The sequence below is a fragment of the Saimiri boliviensis genome, chromosome 9 (genome assembly GCF_048565385.1).
Source record: "Saimiri boliviensis isolate mSaiBol1 chromosome 9, mSaiBol1.pri, whole genome shotgun sequence".
NCBI classification, from domain to species: domain Eukaryota; kingdom Metazoa; phylum Chordata; class Mammalia; order Primates; family Cebidae; genus Saimiri; species Saimiri boliviensis.
The window spans coordinates 43,644,493-43,660,710 of NC_133457.1; the positions used below are offsets into that span (position 1 = coordinate 43,644,493).

Consider the following 16,218-nt stretch of genomic DNA (forward strand, 5'->3'; position numbering starts at 1 on the left):
GATTTTGGTTATTTCTTGTATTCTTCTAGCTTTGGGCTTGGCTTGCTCTTGGTTCTCTAGTTCTTTTAACTGTGATGTTAAGTTGTTAAATTGAGATCTTTCTAACTTTTTGATATGAGCATTTAGTGCTATAAATTTCCCTCTTAACATTGCATTAGCTATGTTCGAGATTGTAATATATTTTATCTTTATTCTCTTTAGTTTCAAAGAACTTCTTGATTTCTGCCTTAATATCATTATTTACCCAAAAGTAATTTAGGAGTAGGTTATTTAATTTCCATGTAATTTTGTGGTTTTGAGTGAATTTCTTAGTCTCTCTCACCATTCTTTTTTGTTCACTTTTGTAAATCACCATGTCTTTTGTGATCCAGTCAGGAAATCAGAGCAGGTGTCACTCTGTAGCACCAGAGTGAGCTGAAAGCTCCTCTCCTGCAAAGGCATTCTGCCTCAGATATGAGGAGAGTAACTCAAAGATGCTCAGTTCCTTTGAAGGGAATGTAATCTCCTCAAGGGCAGGAGTTTACAGTTTCTTTCCCTAAGGACCCATGGCACATAGCATGGTGTCTGACACATAGTCAGCATTTCATAAATAACTAATTCAGTGAGTTTAGTGAATTAAATAAATGCTAACAAATTATGTATCTGTGTGTTGGCCTGTATCTTGGCAATCCAGGATTAAGTAGACTTGGACATCAAGTTGGTTTGTTGTAGCCAAAACCTACATTTTAGGGAAGAGTAATAAATAAAGAATAGGAGTTTGCATTGGCTTCTGGTTCCTCCTTGCCAGCTAGGTGGCCTTTGCTGGTTATTTGGTTGATTTCTTAATCTCTGTGGGGCTCAGTGTCCCCTTTGTAAAATGAGAATCTAATTTTTGACTTTCCTACTTTCTTGGCTTTTTGTGAAGTTTGAATGAGGTAATTTTGTTGAGAGCAGTTTCTAAAACATAGATATTAGTAGCTTTTATTGTTATCACAATTACACAGGCAATGGTCCTAGTTAAAATTAGCAGAGGCCATATATTTCTTCTCCCTGTAGAATTCTAGCTTTCAGACTCATGGTAACATTTGTTTATCTCACTACTGGAAAGTTTTTTTGGTTACTTTGAGCTCATTCCTTGATTTTCTTTCTGTTTTCTCATTAAAAAAAGAAATGAATCTGGTTCAGAGGGCTTTGCTAAAGAATAGATAAAGAATAGCTAATGAATAGCTGTAAATACCAAGCAAAGACAATAGGCTGCTCTCAGGGCTCCAGTGTCCTTGCATTCCACCGTATCAGTCTCTTCCACTTTCTTTTCAGGCTGGCATTTAACACCACCCCTGATGACATTATGGTTTCATCTTCAGAGGATGGTGTCACAGAAGTTAACACTTTTGTCATTATCCATTGAGCTGATTTTGAGATTCCTAAAAGGGTTTAAAAGCAAGATCAGCTGACTTCAGTCACAGCAGATATTACAGGTAAAACATGTTCATCTGAAATGGCTATTATGTCTACATCTACATCTACACTGAAATTCATCATCTGCAGCTTCATTCTCTCTTCATTTTAGTTGGGGAGGGAGACCCAAGTTTGGCGCTTTCAACTATGAAATTCCCATGTTGTAGGCAGTATTTCTGCAGCATACATTTCCAGCACCTTACCTTAATTGCAATGCTCTTTGTTTTACTTTACTCTTATGCTATCTATCTTGCAAGTCCCCTGTCTTTTTTCTTACTCTCTGGGACTACTGCTGGGACTGCTGCTCCAACAATTTCCTTTTCTGTAGTGAGAGAATGATAGAAACTTAAGGCTAGAAAGTATCTAAAAGATCCTCTAGTCTTAAATATCCTATAATCCTTCAATCTATCCCAATTAGTTGTTCAACCTGTGCTTGAACAAACTATTACAACATACCCATTACCTTAGAGTTAATAAAAATGGTCTAATTTTCTTATATCTTCGTTTTCACTCCCCAGTCAAACCGTCATGGGTTGTTCCTTTGTTATGTCTTTCAACCCTTAACATATTTGTATTGGTTGGGATTGCTTTTGACTGCATGCAACAGAAATCTGAATAAAGTTGGCAAACAAATAAAGCTTTATCTTCTCTCATAACAAGAAGTCTCAGAGACAGGCCATTGTTGTTGTTGGCTCAGTGGGTCAATGATGTTGTAGCCAGCAAAAATTTTGCACAGATCCCTTTGCTAAAGCTTTTTCCAGGCACCATGATCACATTTAAGGCAGAAAGAAGGCAGTCCCATCTATAACTTTTTGTCATGAGAACAATAGCTTCTTCAGAACATTTTCATTAGTTTTATGCTTACATCTAATTGGCTAGAGTGATCATATCTGCAAGATTGGGCTGTAGAAACTGAAATGAGATTGTCGTGTTTGGTGTATCCCAATCATAATCCATAACCTGGGGATAGGCTTATTGCCTCTCTCCAAAATATTTGGGGTCTGTTAATCAGGAAGAAAGGGAGAATGGTATTAGGAACTGTCATAGCTGTGTTCCTCAAGAAGCTAGTCATGAGACAAGTTTGCTAGCAAAAAGGGCTTATTTAGGAGGTGATCCCAAGAAGCATTAGCAGGAGAGTGGGAAAATGGAAAACGGATGGATAGAAAGATGTATTAATGAACAGGTTAGTGCTTTGGGCAACTGCAGCGCAATCCTACTCAGGACAGCTTAGAGCTTTCCTACCTGAGTGGTAAAGAAGCTGGAATATTGAACCATTCATTCCCATCCATCATTGGTAGAGAGCTGCTCCCAGGAACACTAACTTCCAAGCACCTCCAACATATCCCTTGTGTGGACTAAGCATCTCCCTCAAGCAGAGAGTTTTAGAAGCTTGTAACAAGAGCAATCCATGTACTCAGACATGGTGAGTGCCAGGGGACATGCAGTGTCTGCTAAGCTACCATCAATGCCAGTCTCAGTACTTACAAAGTACTCAATAAATACTTTAATTCAATGAACACCTACTACTTGCCAAGTGCTGTGAAAGATACTTACTAATTGATTTACTCTCAGAGGGACTTTCTTAATATAAACAAAAATAAAACACATGGTCTTTAACTCAAATCTTGGTAAATTATAGAAATACACTTTCCCCATGGCTGTGACCCTTCTCCTTTCCCTATTCAATATTGGTGATTAAACTTTTTGTTCCTATCAAAGGCATCAGTCAGTACTAGAACAGCCTGTCACTGCATATAGTGTAATTCTTAGGAAACAAGCTGTTTTATTTAATAAAATATTCAGTGTTTCTGAATTCTACTTTGTCCTTAAGAGCATTTATTTACTAAGAAGCACATTAATTGCTTGAAAAAAATGAATGTTTCTTTTTCTTATTCTAGCATGGCGATTTACTGCCATGAGCAGTAACCACCTCTCATTATAACCACCATTGTTCTTTTCTTAATAACTTAAATGAGGACATGATTGTCATGAATGTAGGTGTTGCTTCAAACCTCCCTCAAAAGTTATTCTTAGGTACCTGCTACAACAGGAAGAATATAATCATCCTCCCATCCAAGGCTAGCTTTGCTCCAGTGTGAAGTTCTCTTGTGCCTGGTGGATTGAGTCTGATGATGGTGCCATGACTATTTTGCTTTCAATTTCTTTTGCTTTCCTTCTTTTCTGGCTCCGCCCTTCTGCACTCATTGACCACAAATTTATTGAGTACTGCAGTGGGCATTGATGCCTCTCTAGCATCTATTGCACTCCCTTGCTATTGGGGTAGGCATGTGGTTTGGTAGGACTGACCACCACACTCATAGCCAGGGGCAATACATGATTGGCTTGTGTCAACCAGACAGTATTTTCCTGGTCGTGGTGAGTAGCTCATGGGGGATTATTGTCCAATGAGTGTGGAGTCAGCCTGAAAACAAAGATGGCACAATAGAGATAGATAGATCTGAGAAAATAGAAGTGAAATAAAGTCAGAGTCCAGTTCAAACTGTTTTAGAAACTATATTAATTTCTATACGTTTTAGTTCCATGAACTAATACATTTCTTTTGTTATTAAAACAATTTGAGTTGGTTTTCCTTTACTTGCAGCCCAAAACATCTTGATTGGAAAAAACCCAAAACCCTGCACTTCCTTTCTTCTTCCAGCCTTGAATTGACCCTACATTTCACTCTGTATTCTCCTTTTGTTTCTCTAGGTTCCAAATCTGGATTTCAGTCACCCAGTATCCAGCTGGCAATATCTTTTCAAAATGTGGCCAATTCTTGACCATGGAAGAACCCAGTCATTCAGCTTACTAAGACCTTCTGAGGCATGGGGAATTACTATAAGACATATGCCAGGTATGTCCCCAAATCGTGTCTTCTGACTATAAACTCCATAAAGTTTGCCTAATTCTAAATTATATAAAAACTGTGGCAAGAAAATGTTTGACAATAAGCCTAGTTCTGGAATTTGTGTTCAGGGTCTTTAGTTCTCCTATTGCAAACCAAAATCTATTTATTTATAAATGGTGAGTGATTAGCGGTGGAACCTGGGAAGTGTAATTTACAGCAAATTACATTTAGTGTAGTTCACCTTGTGTTGATCTCTGAGGAAGAGATCATTTTCACTAACAAGAGCTAGTCAAATGCAAATTTATCCCTTTCATAAAACAGCTATTCTTCAACATACTCCAAAGAGCATGAGAAGAAAGAGCCTTCTTCTCATGAAAGAAGGCTCATGAGAAGAGTTACAGTTAAGTATGAGGAGGGTTTTCTTCATGCAAGGTGTTTTAAGAACTAGAATGGGTTACTCAATAAGGTTAGTGAATATTATTTATTTAGAGATTCTTAAAAATAAAATGGGGCTGGGCGCAGTGGCTCACGCCTGTAATTCTAGTACTTTGGGAGGCCCAAGTGGGTGGATCGCGAGGTCAGGAGATTGAGACCATCCTGGTTAACATGGTAAAACCCCATCTCTACTAAAAATACAAAAAAATAGCAGGACGTGGTGGCATGTGCCTCTAGTCCCAGGTACTCAGGAGGCTGAGACAGCAGAATCTCTTGAACCCAGGAGGCAGAGGTTGCAGTGAGCCAAGATTACGCCACTGCATTCCAGCCTGGGTGACAGAGTGAGACTCTGTCTTAAATAAATAAAAAACCAAACAAACAAAAATAAAGTGGTTTGGTGAAGGTGAAGATTTGCTTAATGACAATGAAAAATAGTCTTTAGCTGTCTGATGATTGATCCTGAAAAGTATATGCTTAGTTTCTTTTAAAAGACTGAAGAAAGCTTTCTGAACAAATAGCACTATAAACACAGACATAAAAATTTGCACTCCCTTCAAAGTATGGGTTCTTTCTTTTTTTCTATTCAACAATAATCCCATAGAATTTGTTGGCCTCTGACATTCCATTGCATAGTTGTTGGTAAAATAGGTCAGGTTTGGTTGGAGTCTGACTACATGGCACACTGATTTTGCTCTTACTTTGGCCATCTTTTGAAGCCTTGCTTGGTGTACTTACATGTGGTCAGAGAATATTTATAGTCTTCTCAGTGATCTTGGCATTCCTAATTTAGAAGCAATAGGAACATCTAATGACTCACTGGGTCCTGTGAATTATGCCTTCTAATTCGCTGTAGAATACAGCACCTCTTTTTTCTTTTGTGCTTGTTGTCTTATTCAAAATCTTATTTCCTGCTTCTCTTATACCTCTGTTCCCCTACTTGGTTTCCTTGCCCTCTTATCTCTTCTCCATTGGGTTATCATGAAATCTTCTACATCTTATTCCTTACTTAAAATACCACCATCATTACCAAGTTATAGAAGCACCTTCACAATATGGGTTCAGCCAACTTTTCCATCCACCTCTCATTTCTCCTTTACACATGTGAGGTTCTGCAGTGTACCACATTGCATTCATCTTGCTCTGTACCCACTGTTCTCTCCAATTTGAACAGCAAGGATGCTTCCTCCCTTTTATTCTTCCTTGTTAACATCTCCGCTTCCTTCCGGATTCAGCCCAGCCACCACTTCCTCCCTGACACTTCAGACTGAGTTAGACACCCGCGGGTTCCCACAGCACTTATTGCTGATCGTCAGTCTCCTGAGATCCTGGAGGACTGGAGCTATGTTTTCATTTCTGCATTTCTGGCATAGTTCTTAGAGCATGGTACAGGTGCTCAGGAAAGGTTTATGAAATGAAGGGCTGAATGAATGAGGTAGAGATTATGCTTCATTTACTTTCTTAGGGAAGGAGAAATGAATGAGTTAGGCTCATTATGCACTCCTGAGGGGTATGGACTGTGGTTGAGCTAAGTTATGCCTTTGTAAGAAAGACATGGTTAGCGCTGTTTGAGGCTGTTAATCAAAATCTAGACTTCTGACTTCCAGTGCACAATGCCATAGAATTCCAACATTCAAACATACTGAAAGAAGACCAGGTTGCTAGAGCTTGCCCAACTCATACAGGCAGTTACCTAACTGATCCAAAGTTACTATGTACCCTGGAGTTTGGGACAAAGTAAGAGCTGAAAATTGGGGCAGAAATAATCTTTATCAGCATGTCCTCAAATAAGCCCAAACTAAAATTTCATGTATAATATGAAAAGGTTTCGCCAGGCGCGGTGGCTCACGCCTGTAATCCCAGCACTTTGGGAGGTCGAGGCGGGTGGATCACGAGGTCAAGAGATCGAGACCATCCTGGTCAACATGGTGAAACCCCGTCTCTACTAAAAATACAAAAAAGTAGCTGGGCATGGTGGTGCATGCCTGTAATCGCAGCTACTCAGGAGGCTGAGGCAGGAGAACTGCCTGAACCCGGGAGGCAGAGGTTGCAGTGAGCCGAGATCGCGCCATTGCACTCCAGCCTGGGTAACAAGAGCAAAACCCCATCTCGGAAAAAAAGAAAAGAAAAGAAAAGGTTTCAGTGGATCTTGCAACAGTGGGTCTATTAACATTTTAAATTTGCAATTCAAAGACAGTCCAATAATACCTAATAGATATTTATAAATGTGATGAGAGCTTTATGTAATTTTGTTATTTAATCTCTGCAACAACCCAAAGGGATAGGTAATGTTATTACTCCTATTTTACAGGTGGGAAAATTGAGGTTCAGAGACATTAAATAGTTTAGGTACCTTTCTGAAGTCATACATTTACTGGTAGTGGAGTTAGAATTTAAAATTATATTTGTCAGACATCAGAGACTTGCACTCTTAGTTAGCCACTTTTTTCAGTCTTAGCTACCAGGGAAAGCATCATGTGCACGTTCTCAGTTCTTTTTATTGATACTGTATCAACAAAAGCATATGAAGTTTTCACTATATAAACAAAGTAGCAAGATGTGAAGCATCAAATATTTAAAACTAAGAATCTAGAATGTAAGTAAATACAAAGGGAAAATATTATTCTAGCTATGCAAGGCATAGGTTATTATTAACAAAGTGATAGATGACAAACTGCAGTCAGAGAGGGATAGATAAATTGTGCAAGGTCACAGAGTGAGTGGCTGAAGTTGGATTTGAAGAAGGCCCGTCTTACTCTGAAATCCTCCTAAGGCCTCAGTTGTTGGGTGCTGATAGGCTTTTATTTAAATTTGTCGTGGAAACATAGAGCAGGAATAAACTTAATGCCAAAAATCCTGCTTACTGCTTACCCTATGATAGAAGACACAGTTGAAACAAAAATTTTTACCACTCAAAGATACCATTCTGGCATTAAATTGAATTAAAAAACACAATGTGATACTATCTCATACCCACTTGAACGGCTACTATCAAAAAGATAGAAAATAAATGCTGGAAAGGATATGGAGAAACTGAAACTCTTATACACTGTTGGTAGGAATGTAAAATGCTGCAGCTGCTTGGAAAATAGTATAGTAGTTCCTCCAAAAATTAAAAATAGGAATTACCATATGAACCAGCAATCCTATTTCCATGTGTACACCCAAAAGCACTGAAAAGCAGGAACTAAAAGAGATATTCCTAAACGACTGTTCATGACAGTGTTATTTACAATAGCCAAAAGGTAAAGGCAACATAAATGTCCATCTGTGGCGAGTGGATAAACAAAAAGTGGTATGCATATAACAATGGACTATTATTATTATTATTATTATTTTTTTAAGATGGAGTCTTACTCTGTCACCCAGGTTGGAGTGCAGTACAGTGGTGTGATCTTGACTCACGGCAACTTCTGCCTCCTGGGTTCAAGCGATTCTCCTGCCTCAGCCACCAGAGTAGCTGGGACTATAGGCACGTGCTACCATGCCCTGCTGATTTTTGTAGTTTTTAGTAAAGATAGGGTTTCGCCATGTTGGCCAGGCTGGTCTTGAACTTCTGACCTGTGACCCATCTGCCTTGGCCTCCCAAAGTGCTGGGATTACAGGCGTGAGCAACTGTGCCTGGCCTATTCATTCTTTAAAAATATGAAATTCTGACACATGCTATGAAATGAATGAACCTTGAGGACATTATATTAAGTAAAATAAACCTGTCAGAAAAGGACGAATACAGTATGATTTCGCACATATGAAGTGCCTAGAATAGGCAGCTTCATAAAGACAGAAAGTAGAAGGATGGTTGCCGGGGCAGGGGGTGAGGGGAATAGGGAGTTATTGTTAATGAGTACAGAATTGCAGGTTTGCAAATAAGAACTCTAGTGATGGATGGTGGTGGTGGTTGCACAGCAATGTGAATGTATTTAATGCCATTGACTTGTGTACCTGAAATGGGTAAGATGGTAAATTTTATATGTGTATTTTACCACACTTAAAAATAATTTAAAAATGAGCTAAGTGTTACCAGTCAGAGTCCAGTCAGGAAACCAGTTACCACTCTAGCCTTTCAAATGGAAGAGAGTGTGATAGATTCAGTCACACATGGGTTGGCCAGCAGAAGATGATGAAGCCACTCAGAGGTTAGCAAGAGCAGGAGGCTGGTCCCATCCCTAGGGCTAGAATTCCACAGAGAGGAAGGTGTATTGCCTGGTCCTAGAATCTCGGCCCACATAGTTGGAACTAAAACTACAGTGGTCAGGGTGTGTGGGGCTGCTGCCAGGTGAGACCTAGGGCAAATAAAGGAGGATCTGTGTCTGGCAAGAGCTGGAGACACAGGGGAGACATAGCTGCTGCTAGATGCAGCTGAGGCAGGAGAGAGGGAAAGAAATACCCTAGCATCTCCCCTCCTTATACCCTGCCATATTCTACCAGTACCTCCCATGGACTGAAACTACCCAGAGATCAGTTAGCAAGAGCCCAGATATGTAGTTTCCTGTGACACAGAGCAGAGCAGTGTACACAACAAACCAATGAGAAATGGATCTAAGGGCAACCTGGCAAAATACCAGCACATTAGTTTGTGAAAGGCTTCTTTCCTCATTTAAAAAGCAATTTTTAAAAATCTCTCTACATTGAGTTTCAGATACCTCCATGCTCAGTGACACTGATTTTTATTAAATTAATCCACTTTCTAGATGTTAGAAACATTTATTAAGAGTCTATATTTATTTGAACAGAGGTTTAGCTTTGGGTATCATTCGATGCTTCAGAAACTATCTCTTGGTCAACAAAATTCAAGTCATCCTGAGCAAAATGGTATACTGTTTTGTTTTGATTTGTTCATAAAGTGTGAGCTCAGATGGAATAAAACTCTTGCTCTTCCTTTAAAATCAGATCAGAGTTCACTTTCTTCTCTGGCCCTTCATTCACCCCAAACCTAGGTTAGTGTTTCTTTTCTCTGCAAAGTCAGCACCATGAATTTACTTAGAGTATAATACTTACAACAATTTTAACATTTTGTTGATTTGTCTGATCCTTGTACATAAGTCTGCAAACAATTCAAGAACAAAGACATTATGTGTGTGTATGTACAGTATATGTATATATATTTTCATAGATATGTGTGTGGGTATACTATGCTATCACCAACACTAATAACTAACAATAACCATTTCAGGGCCAGATACATCGTAAGTACTCAATACATTTAAAAAATGAATAATTATTTAATGAAATACAATTAATAGGTTTCAGCAACTATTTGGATGTGGGGAGCAAGGAAGAGGAGTCAAAACTGCATGTGAGCTGTTCAGCTGTGGTGATTAGGAAGAATTGTGTTGTTAATATAAATAACAAAGAATGGGGCAAAACCTTTTTAAATAAAAGCTTTGTGAATTTGGTTTTTGATATATTCTAATAGACAATCAGAAGTATGGAACGGGCCTCAGAAACAATGTCAGGGCTTACAAATAAATTTGAAAGTCATTTTCATAGAAGGGATTTATAGAGGGATCATCATGTAGCAGCAGCTTGTTTTTTCCATATATTGCTGCAACAGTGTTTTCTCTTATCCTACATTCTCTTTTAGTACTTTACTACTTCCATATCAAGAGGTGGAGTCCATGTCCTCTCCCCTTGAACCTGGGTAGGCCTCTGTGTTTGCCTTGACCAATAGAGTATAGAAAAAATAGACTTGTTCTAGATTTCTGCCTTGTTCTCATAGATTATTTGCGCCTAGAACACAGCCACCATCTTGTGAGGAAGCCCAAGAAGCCTTTGGTGAGCTCATGTGAAGAGGAACAGAGACCCCTGGCCCACAGCCCCTGAATCCCAGCCATCAGCTAATACCACCTTGCCAGCCACATGAGTGAGCCATCTTCAATGTGGAGCTTTCAGCCCCCACTGGAAATAGATGATGTGGAATAGAGCTGAGGCATATCACATCTACCAAGCTTTGTCTGAATTGCAGATGTGTGAGTATCATAAATTATTTTTGTTATTTTAGAGTATTAAGTTCTGGGGGTAATTTTTTATATATCAAGAGATCATTGACATATGTAGGTGGAAAGGATCATGAAATTTGAGTCTGACAGGCCTGAATTCAAATGCCTGTTTCTACTATTACCGGGATTGTGGCTTTAGGCATTCTACTTACACTGTCAGAACATCACTTTCCTCAGGCATAAAATGGAGCTAGCAATGCTTATTGCAGTGGGGCTGTTACGATAACTAAAGGAATTGTTATACATTAAATGCCTAGTGCTGTGTTTAATCTCTCTGGTGATTAATAGGAGTGCTATTTCCCCAAGAACTAGAAAGTTGAAGTTTTGTGAGCTCTCTGAAGAAAGAATATGCATGGAGTAGAACAGGTCACTTGGGGGTGAATAGGGAACAAAGAGTAAAAACGAGAATTGGTGAGGGAATAGTCAGAAGAGGAGGAGGAATCAAGACTGTGTAAGACTGATTATTTTACTCAAATTCAGAAAATGTGAAGGTCCTTAATTTAATTTGAAAAAATTTTTGATAAAATTTGAGTGAAATAAGAGACAGACTAATGATGAAGATAAATGAACCACAAAGGCACCAATTCCTGCAGTAGAGAGGTGATGAGTGGCATATGACAGAACAGTGTTGACAGAGCAGAGGTCTGGAAGCCTGAATTCTAAGGGGGTAAAAAGAAAAGGAATACTAAATAGTGAGAAGAAGCAAACGGCTGGCATTTATATATGCCTTAATGTCTAAGTGTGTATGTTTTTCTTTAGGTATGTGAGAATATCAAAATATGAAAAAGGTATGTATCACCCACCAAAATTTCTTTCTCCAGTATAGTGGTCTTTCTCTTTGCTCTAGAAATTTATCCAGATGCACCTTCTGTGGGTTTTATTTATTTATTTATTTTGAGATGGAGTTTCACTCTTGTTGCCCAGGCTGGAGTGCAGTGGTGTGATCTTGACCTACTGCAACCTCTGCCTCCCGGGTTCAAGCAATTCTCCTGTCTCAGCCTCCCGAGTAGCTGCAATTAAAGGCACCCATCACCACACCCAGCTAGCAGGTGCACCTTCTAACTCATCATCCACACTCTTCTGATTCTCCCTAAAGGATTATTTATTTATTATGTTTATCACTGCCTTTGTGGGTTATTTTTTCTTATCTGTTTTCTATTTACATTTAAATTCTCGTTTTCCAAAATGTCACATCTAATTATTTACCATAGTTGTACTTGCTTGTTATACTCTGATTTCAAAGTGGAAAGCAAAGTGTACAGATAAAGAACATAATGACCAGGGGATCAATGGCCATATCTAGCATAGGAGAAGAGAAGTAGTTTTTAATAGATGTAAATGAAAGCATACAATTAAAAACTATAGTTTTCCTAACTTCACTTGATTATCTGATACTTTCAGTGTTCAATTAACTAGTCAGAAGGTATCTACTATTATAATCTCAGAGTTTTTGAGCTAAACAAATGACATGTTATTTCATAAATAGGGAAACAGAGACTCAGAAAAGATACCTGTGTGAAGTTATAGTTACTCACCTTCCTACAATGGTTCAGTGAAATTGTTACAAATGAGTGATCATAGTAAATCCATGGTGAAAACCTAGTTTCCAAATAGCCCATTCTTGTTTTACTTTTTTGAAGACTGCATTTTCCGAGATGAGATGCAAACTCATTCACATAAAAGGTTTTTAATATTCATTCTCAAACATTTATTTAGCTCCCACCATGTACAAGGCACTGCGTTAGGTGGGTCTTCTAAAGTATATTACATGAGGGTATGAAAGATAATTTGTAGTTTAAAAAGCCAAATTAAGAAAATGTAGTATTTATTAGGCATTTGTAAGATAAAAGGTACTTGCTAGAGCACCTCCTCTGCCAGCTTTATACCTTCGTAAAATTTCTGGTTTGCTCAGGAGATACGAGCATGATGCTAATGAGAGCTGGGTCAGGAATTTAATTCTTGACAGCTTTGTACCAGGAATGCTAATTTGGACCAACTATGTCTAGGTTGTTGTTAGTTGTAGTTAGTTCTGCAACTGAGGGAAGTGTGGCTGGTAGAGCTGATGGTGACCCAACGGTTATATATGGCCAGTAAGTGGATACAAGAGGCAGGAAGTGGAGCTATCCATAGTATGTTTCTGAGTTCTACCCTGCCACAGGTGACAACAGTCGCAAGGCAAGGGGAATTGGGACATGGGATACAGAATACAGGGCATAAGTTGAAGCAGAATTCACCTGGGAAGCGTAACACTTCTTTCTCATATCTGTTTCTTTCCATGTGTATGAATTCAGTTCAGCTAGCACAACATCCCTGGCCTCTCTCAACTCTTTCACTCTGTCTGTCCCTGGAGAGGTGTCTTGTCTGCATAGTGAACTTGAAAAAAAAAAAAATGGACTGAGTTTGCTGGTCTCTTTGTTTTACTGTCTGGGAACTAGCTGCCTGCAGGGCACATGCCCACACTATTTGTCACTGGGTGAATTTGTCTGCCTGATCTTAGTGTTCATAAACAGGAAGACCATTGCTTACAGATATAAGATTTGTCCTCTAACCTAGATGTTATCAGTAATAGAGGTGATATTTTGGCCCTGAATATTCTTTTGCCTTATTTCCCAGCTTAACTTGGGTTGGTTATTTACTGAGTTCCCTTTTTAAGACTCCTAAAGGATACACAGGGGGAATATTCTGGTTGCTGGAATCTCTGGGATAAGTGGGTGTGTACTGATTTCTGTTGTTTTTAGTGCTATCAGAGTATTTTGTGGCATACCTTAAGTATCATATTGCTGTTGTTTACAAGGCAAAGATCACCACATGCTTCATCTCTATGGCTTCACTGTCCAGCAAAGATCTCAGTAAACGAAAATATGGAAGATCTCCAGTATGGCAACCAGGAATCCAAGCTGGGAGGCCCAAATCAAAGTAAAAGGCACAGAAATAATCATACGTAGGAGATCATAGGAGAGGGACTGCATTTCTGAGCACCACACCGAAACATTCAGAAGCACCAATTGTCAGAACCAGCTCAGCAAAGCTGATATTCTGTACAAGCCAAATGGGCCAGCTCACTAAGGCAGAATTGCTCTGATATTGCTTGGGCAGATTGTGACTGTTCTTCAGACTGAAAAGGTCTGGAAAAATTTTCAGGTGACCCCAAAATTAAATTAAAGTTCAGAATCCTGGGAATTCTTTTTTTTTTTTTTTTTTTTTTTTTTTTTTTGAGACGGAGTTTCACTCTTGTTACCCAGGCTGGAGTGTAATGGCGCAATCTCAGCTCACTGCAACCTCCGCCCCCTGGGTTCAGGCAATTCTCCTGCCTCAGCCTCCTGAGTAGCTGGGATTACAGGCAGGCGCCACCAGGCCCAGCTAATTTTTTGTATTTTTAGTAGAGACGGGGTTTCACCATGTTGACCAGGATGGTCTTGATCTCTTGACCTCGTGATCCACCCGCCTCGGTCTCCCAAAGTGCTGGGATTACAGGCGTGAGCCACCGCACCCGGCAAATCCTGGGAATTCTTATGTCCCCAAACTACAGATAAAATTTTAGTTGTCTGTTAAGAAATGCGTGTGTTTGAGCAAGTAAAGGGTGGTGCATCTAAACATTGCTCAAGACAGCTATTAGGGTTTGTGGCTTAATTTTTTTATTAGGATGTCAGCAAAGGTGTAGACACACAGAAGAGAGTTTGGCCCTTTTAGCTCATCACTGAAGGAGTAAATATTTTTGTCTTCTTTCATCCATACTCTGCTCCCTCCCTTTTGAACTGGATTGATGTGGCCTATGAAGAAACTTGTCCTCCATTTTTGAGAAAGCGAAGCCTGAGTGAGGTGGGTCTTAAGAAGCCCGCATGAAAGTCAAGATGTTTTGAATGGTGTCTGAGCTCCTGGGCAGCCTCCTGAAATCATATTATCTGAAGTCCCTTGGAGTTTCTTTCCTGAGGACAACAACAACAGTCTATTTATTGGTTTCAGTTGCTATGAAGTGACCATCCTGCAGAAGTGAGGCTGTTGCCCTTAGCTACACATCTCTTTGTGGGAATAATTTTGAATCACACAGTACCAAATCAGCAGCTGGGCAAGGCACAGACCCTGATGAAATATTTTCCTAGTGTTAGCCTCCTTTTATAAGACAGGTTGTGGCTAATTCAGCTTAGAAGTGATGCATGTCATTTTTCATCAAAGAAAAGGGCTGACTTTATTTTAACACTATCCTCTTCCCTCTCAAGTAGGGATTTGCTTATTTTTATTCTGTCTTTCTGAGGTGTGTTAGTTAAAATAATAATCCAAATCGCCAAAATAATTTCTTTTTCCTGCTCACACCCACCTTACACAGTTACTGAAAGGATTATAGAGGATAATGTACAGAACACACTTAAGCAATGATAGGCAGTGCAATTATAAATGTGGTTGTTGTTATTCTTATCCCAGAGAAGAAAAAGCTCAAGGGGGCTGGCTTCTGTTTCCAAATCATGAGTGTTTCTGTTTTATCCCCTCTCCTCTCATCTCAGCCCATCCCATCCCATCCCATCTCATTCCATTGGTTCCATAGATATTTAATATTCAAACTAAGTGTTGAGTACATTTCTATTTTGAATTTCATTTGCTATCTTCTGGTACTGTTAGCTCCTGATCTCTTTTTTGTTTCGCATTTCACCTTCCATTTTGAGAGTAATCTGCAAGTTTTGATATTTACTTTCAACACAGATTCACTCAATGTAATCAACTTTCCATTATATACCAACAAGATGCTTGGGGTGGAGGGGCATGTCTTTATGTATCCTGTACTTGGAATCCATTTGCAGTCTTTTGTCTCTTTTGCTTAAAGCAGTTTCCAAATGCATTCTATGTCTGCTGATATTTGAAAAGGCTGTAAAATTAAAGCTAGGCAATTATGAATACTATGAAAAAGGTTTTGACAACTTTTGTTGGCATTTAATTCAAGTTAAACTCCTCTCATTCAAAATAATAAGCATAATGTTACTTATTATGTAAATGAGGTGGCAAGGCAGATGTTTTTCTTCCTGGTGCATTCACTGAGGATTAATACATACAAAAGCTGAGAAGGAAGGGGCTGGTGTGCAACCTGGAAACTCGAATAAGGGTTGAGCAAGAGGAAAGATGATTACTCTTGAGCTGTGCTGTTCAATAGTGGAGGCAATAACCTCATAAGGCCATTTAAATTTAAAATAATTAAGGTGAAATAAAATTGAAATTCAGCTTCTCAATCACATTAGCCAATTCATTTGTTCAACAAGCCATATGTGGCTTGTGGCTACTTATTGAAGAGCACAGATAAAGACCATTTCTATCATTGCAGAAAGTTCTACTGGACAATGGTGCTAAACCCAGAAGGGTTAAAGTAAAGGGAAGGATGCTTCTAGATTCCTCTACAATTGGAACTTTACTCAGAAGAGTCCTGCAAGGTTCTCAGAATGGATGTACATCCATTAAGAGCCAAGAGATGTAAAAGTTACGATTAAGTGGTTGGTTAAGTACTACCTTTGCATATCA

General features: G+C 39.1%; 1 protein-coding gene across 2 annotated transcripts in view; it reads left to right on the top strand.

Moving 5' to 3' along the window:
- Positions 1-10,623: 10,623 nt before the first annotated feature.
- Positions 10,624-16,218, top strand: part of RBMS3 (RNA binding motif single stranded interacting protein 3) — a 1,456,421-nt gene continuing 1,450,826 nt past the window's right edge. For both annotated transcript variants that reach the window (XM_074405764.1, XM_074405765.1), the window contains exons 1-2: positions 10,624-10,686; positions 11,476-11,504. The gene's annotated coding sequence lies outside the window, so the exon portion shown is untranslated. The remainder of the gene's footprint in view (positions 10,687-11,475; positions 11,505-16,218) is intronic.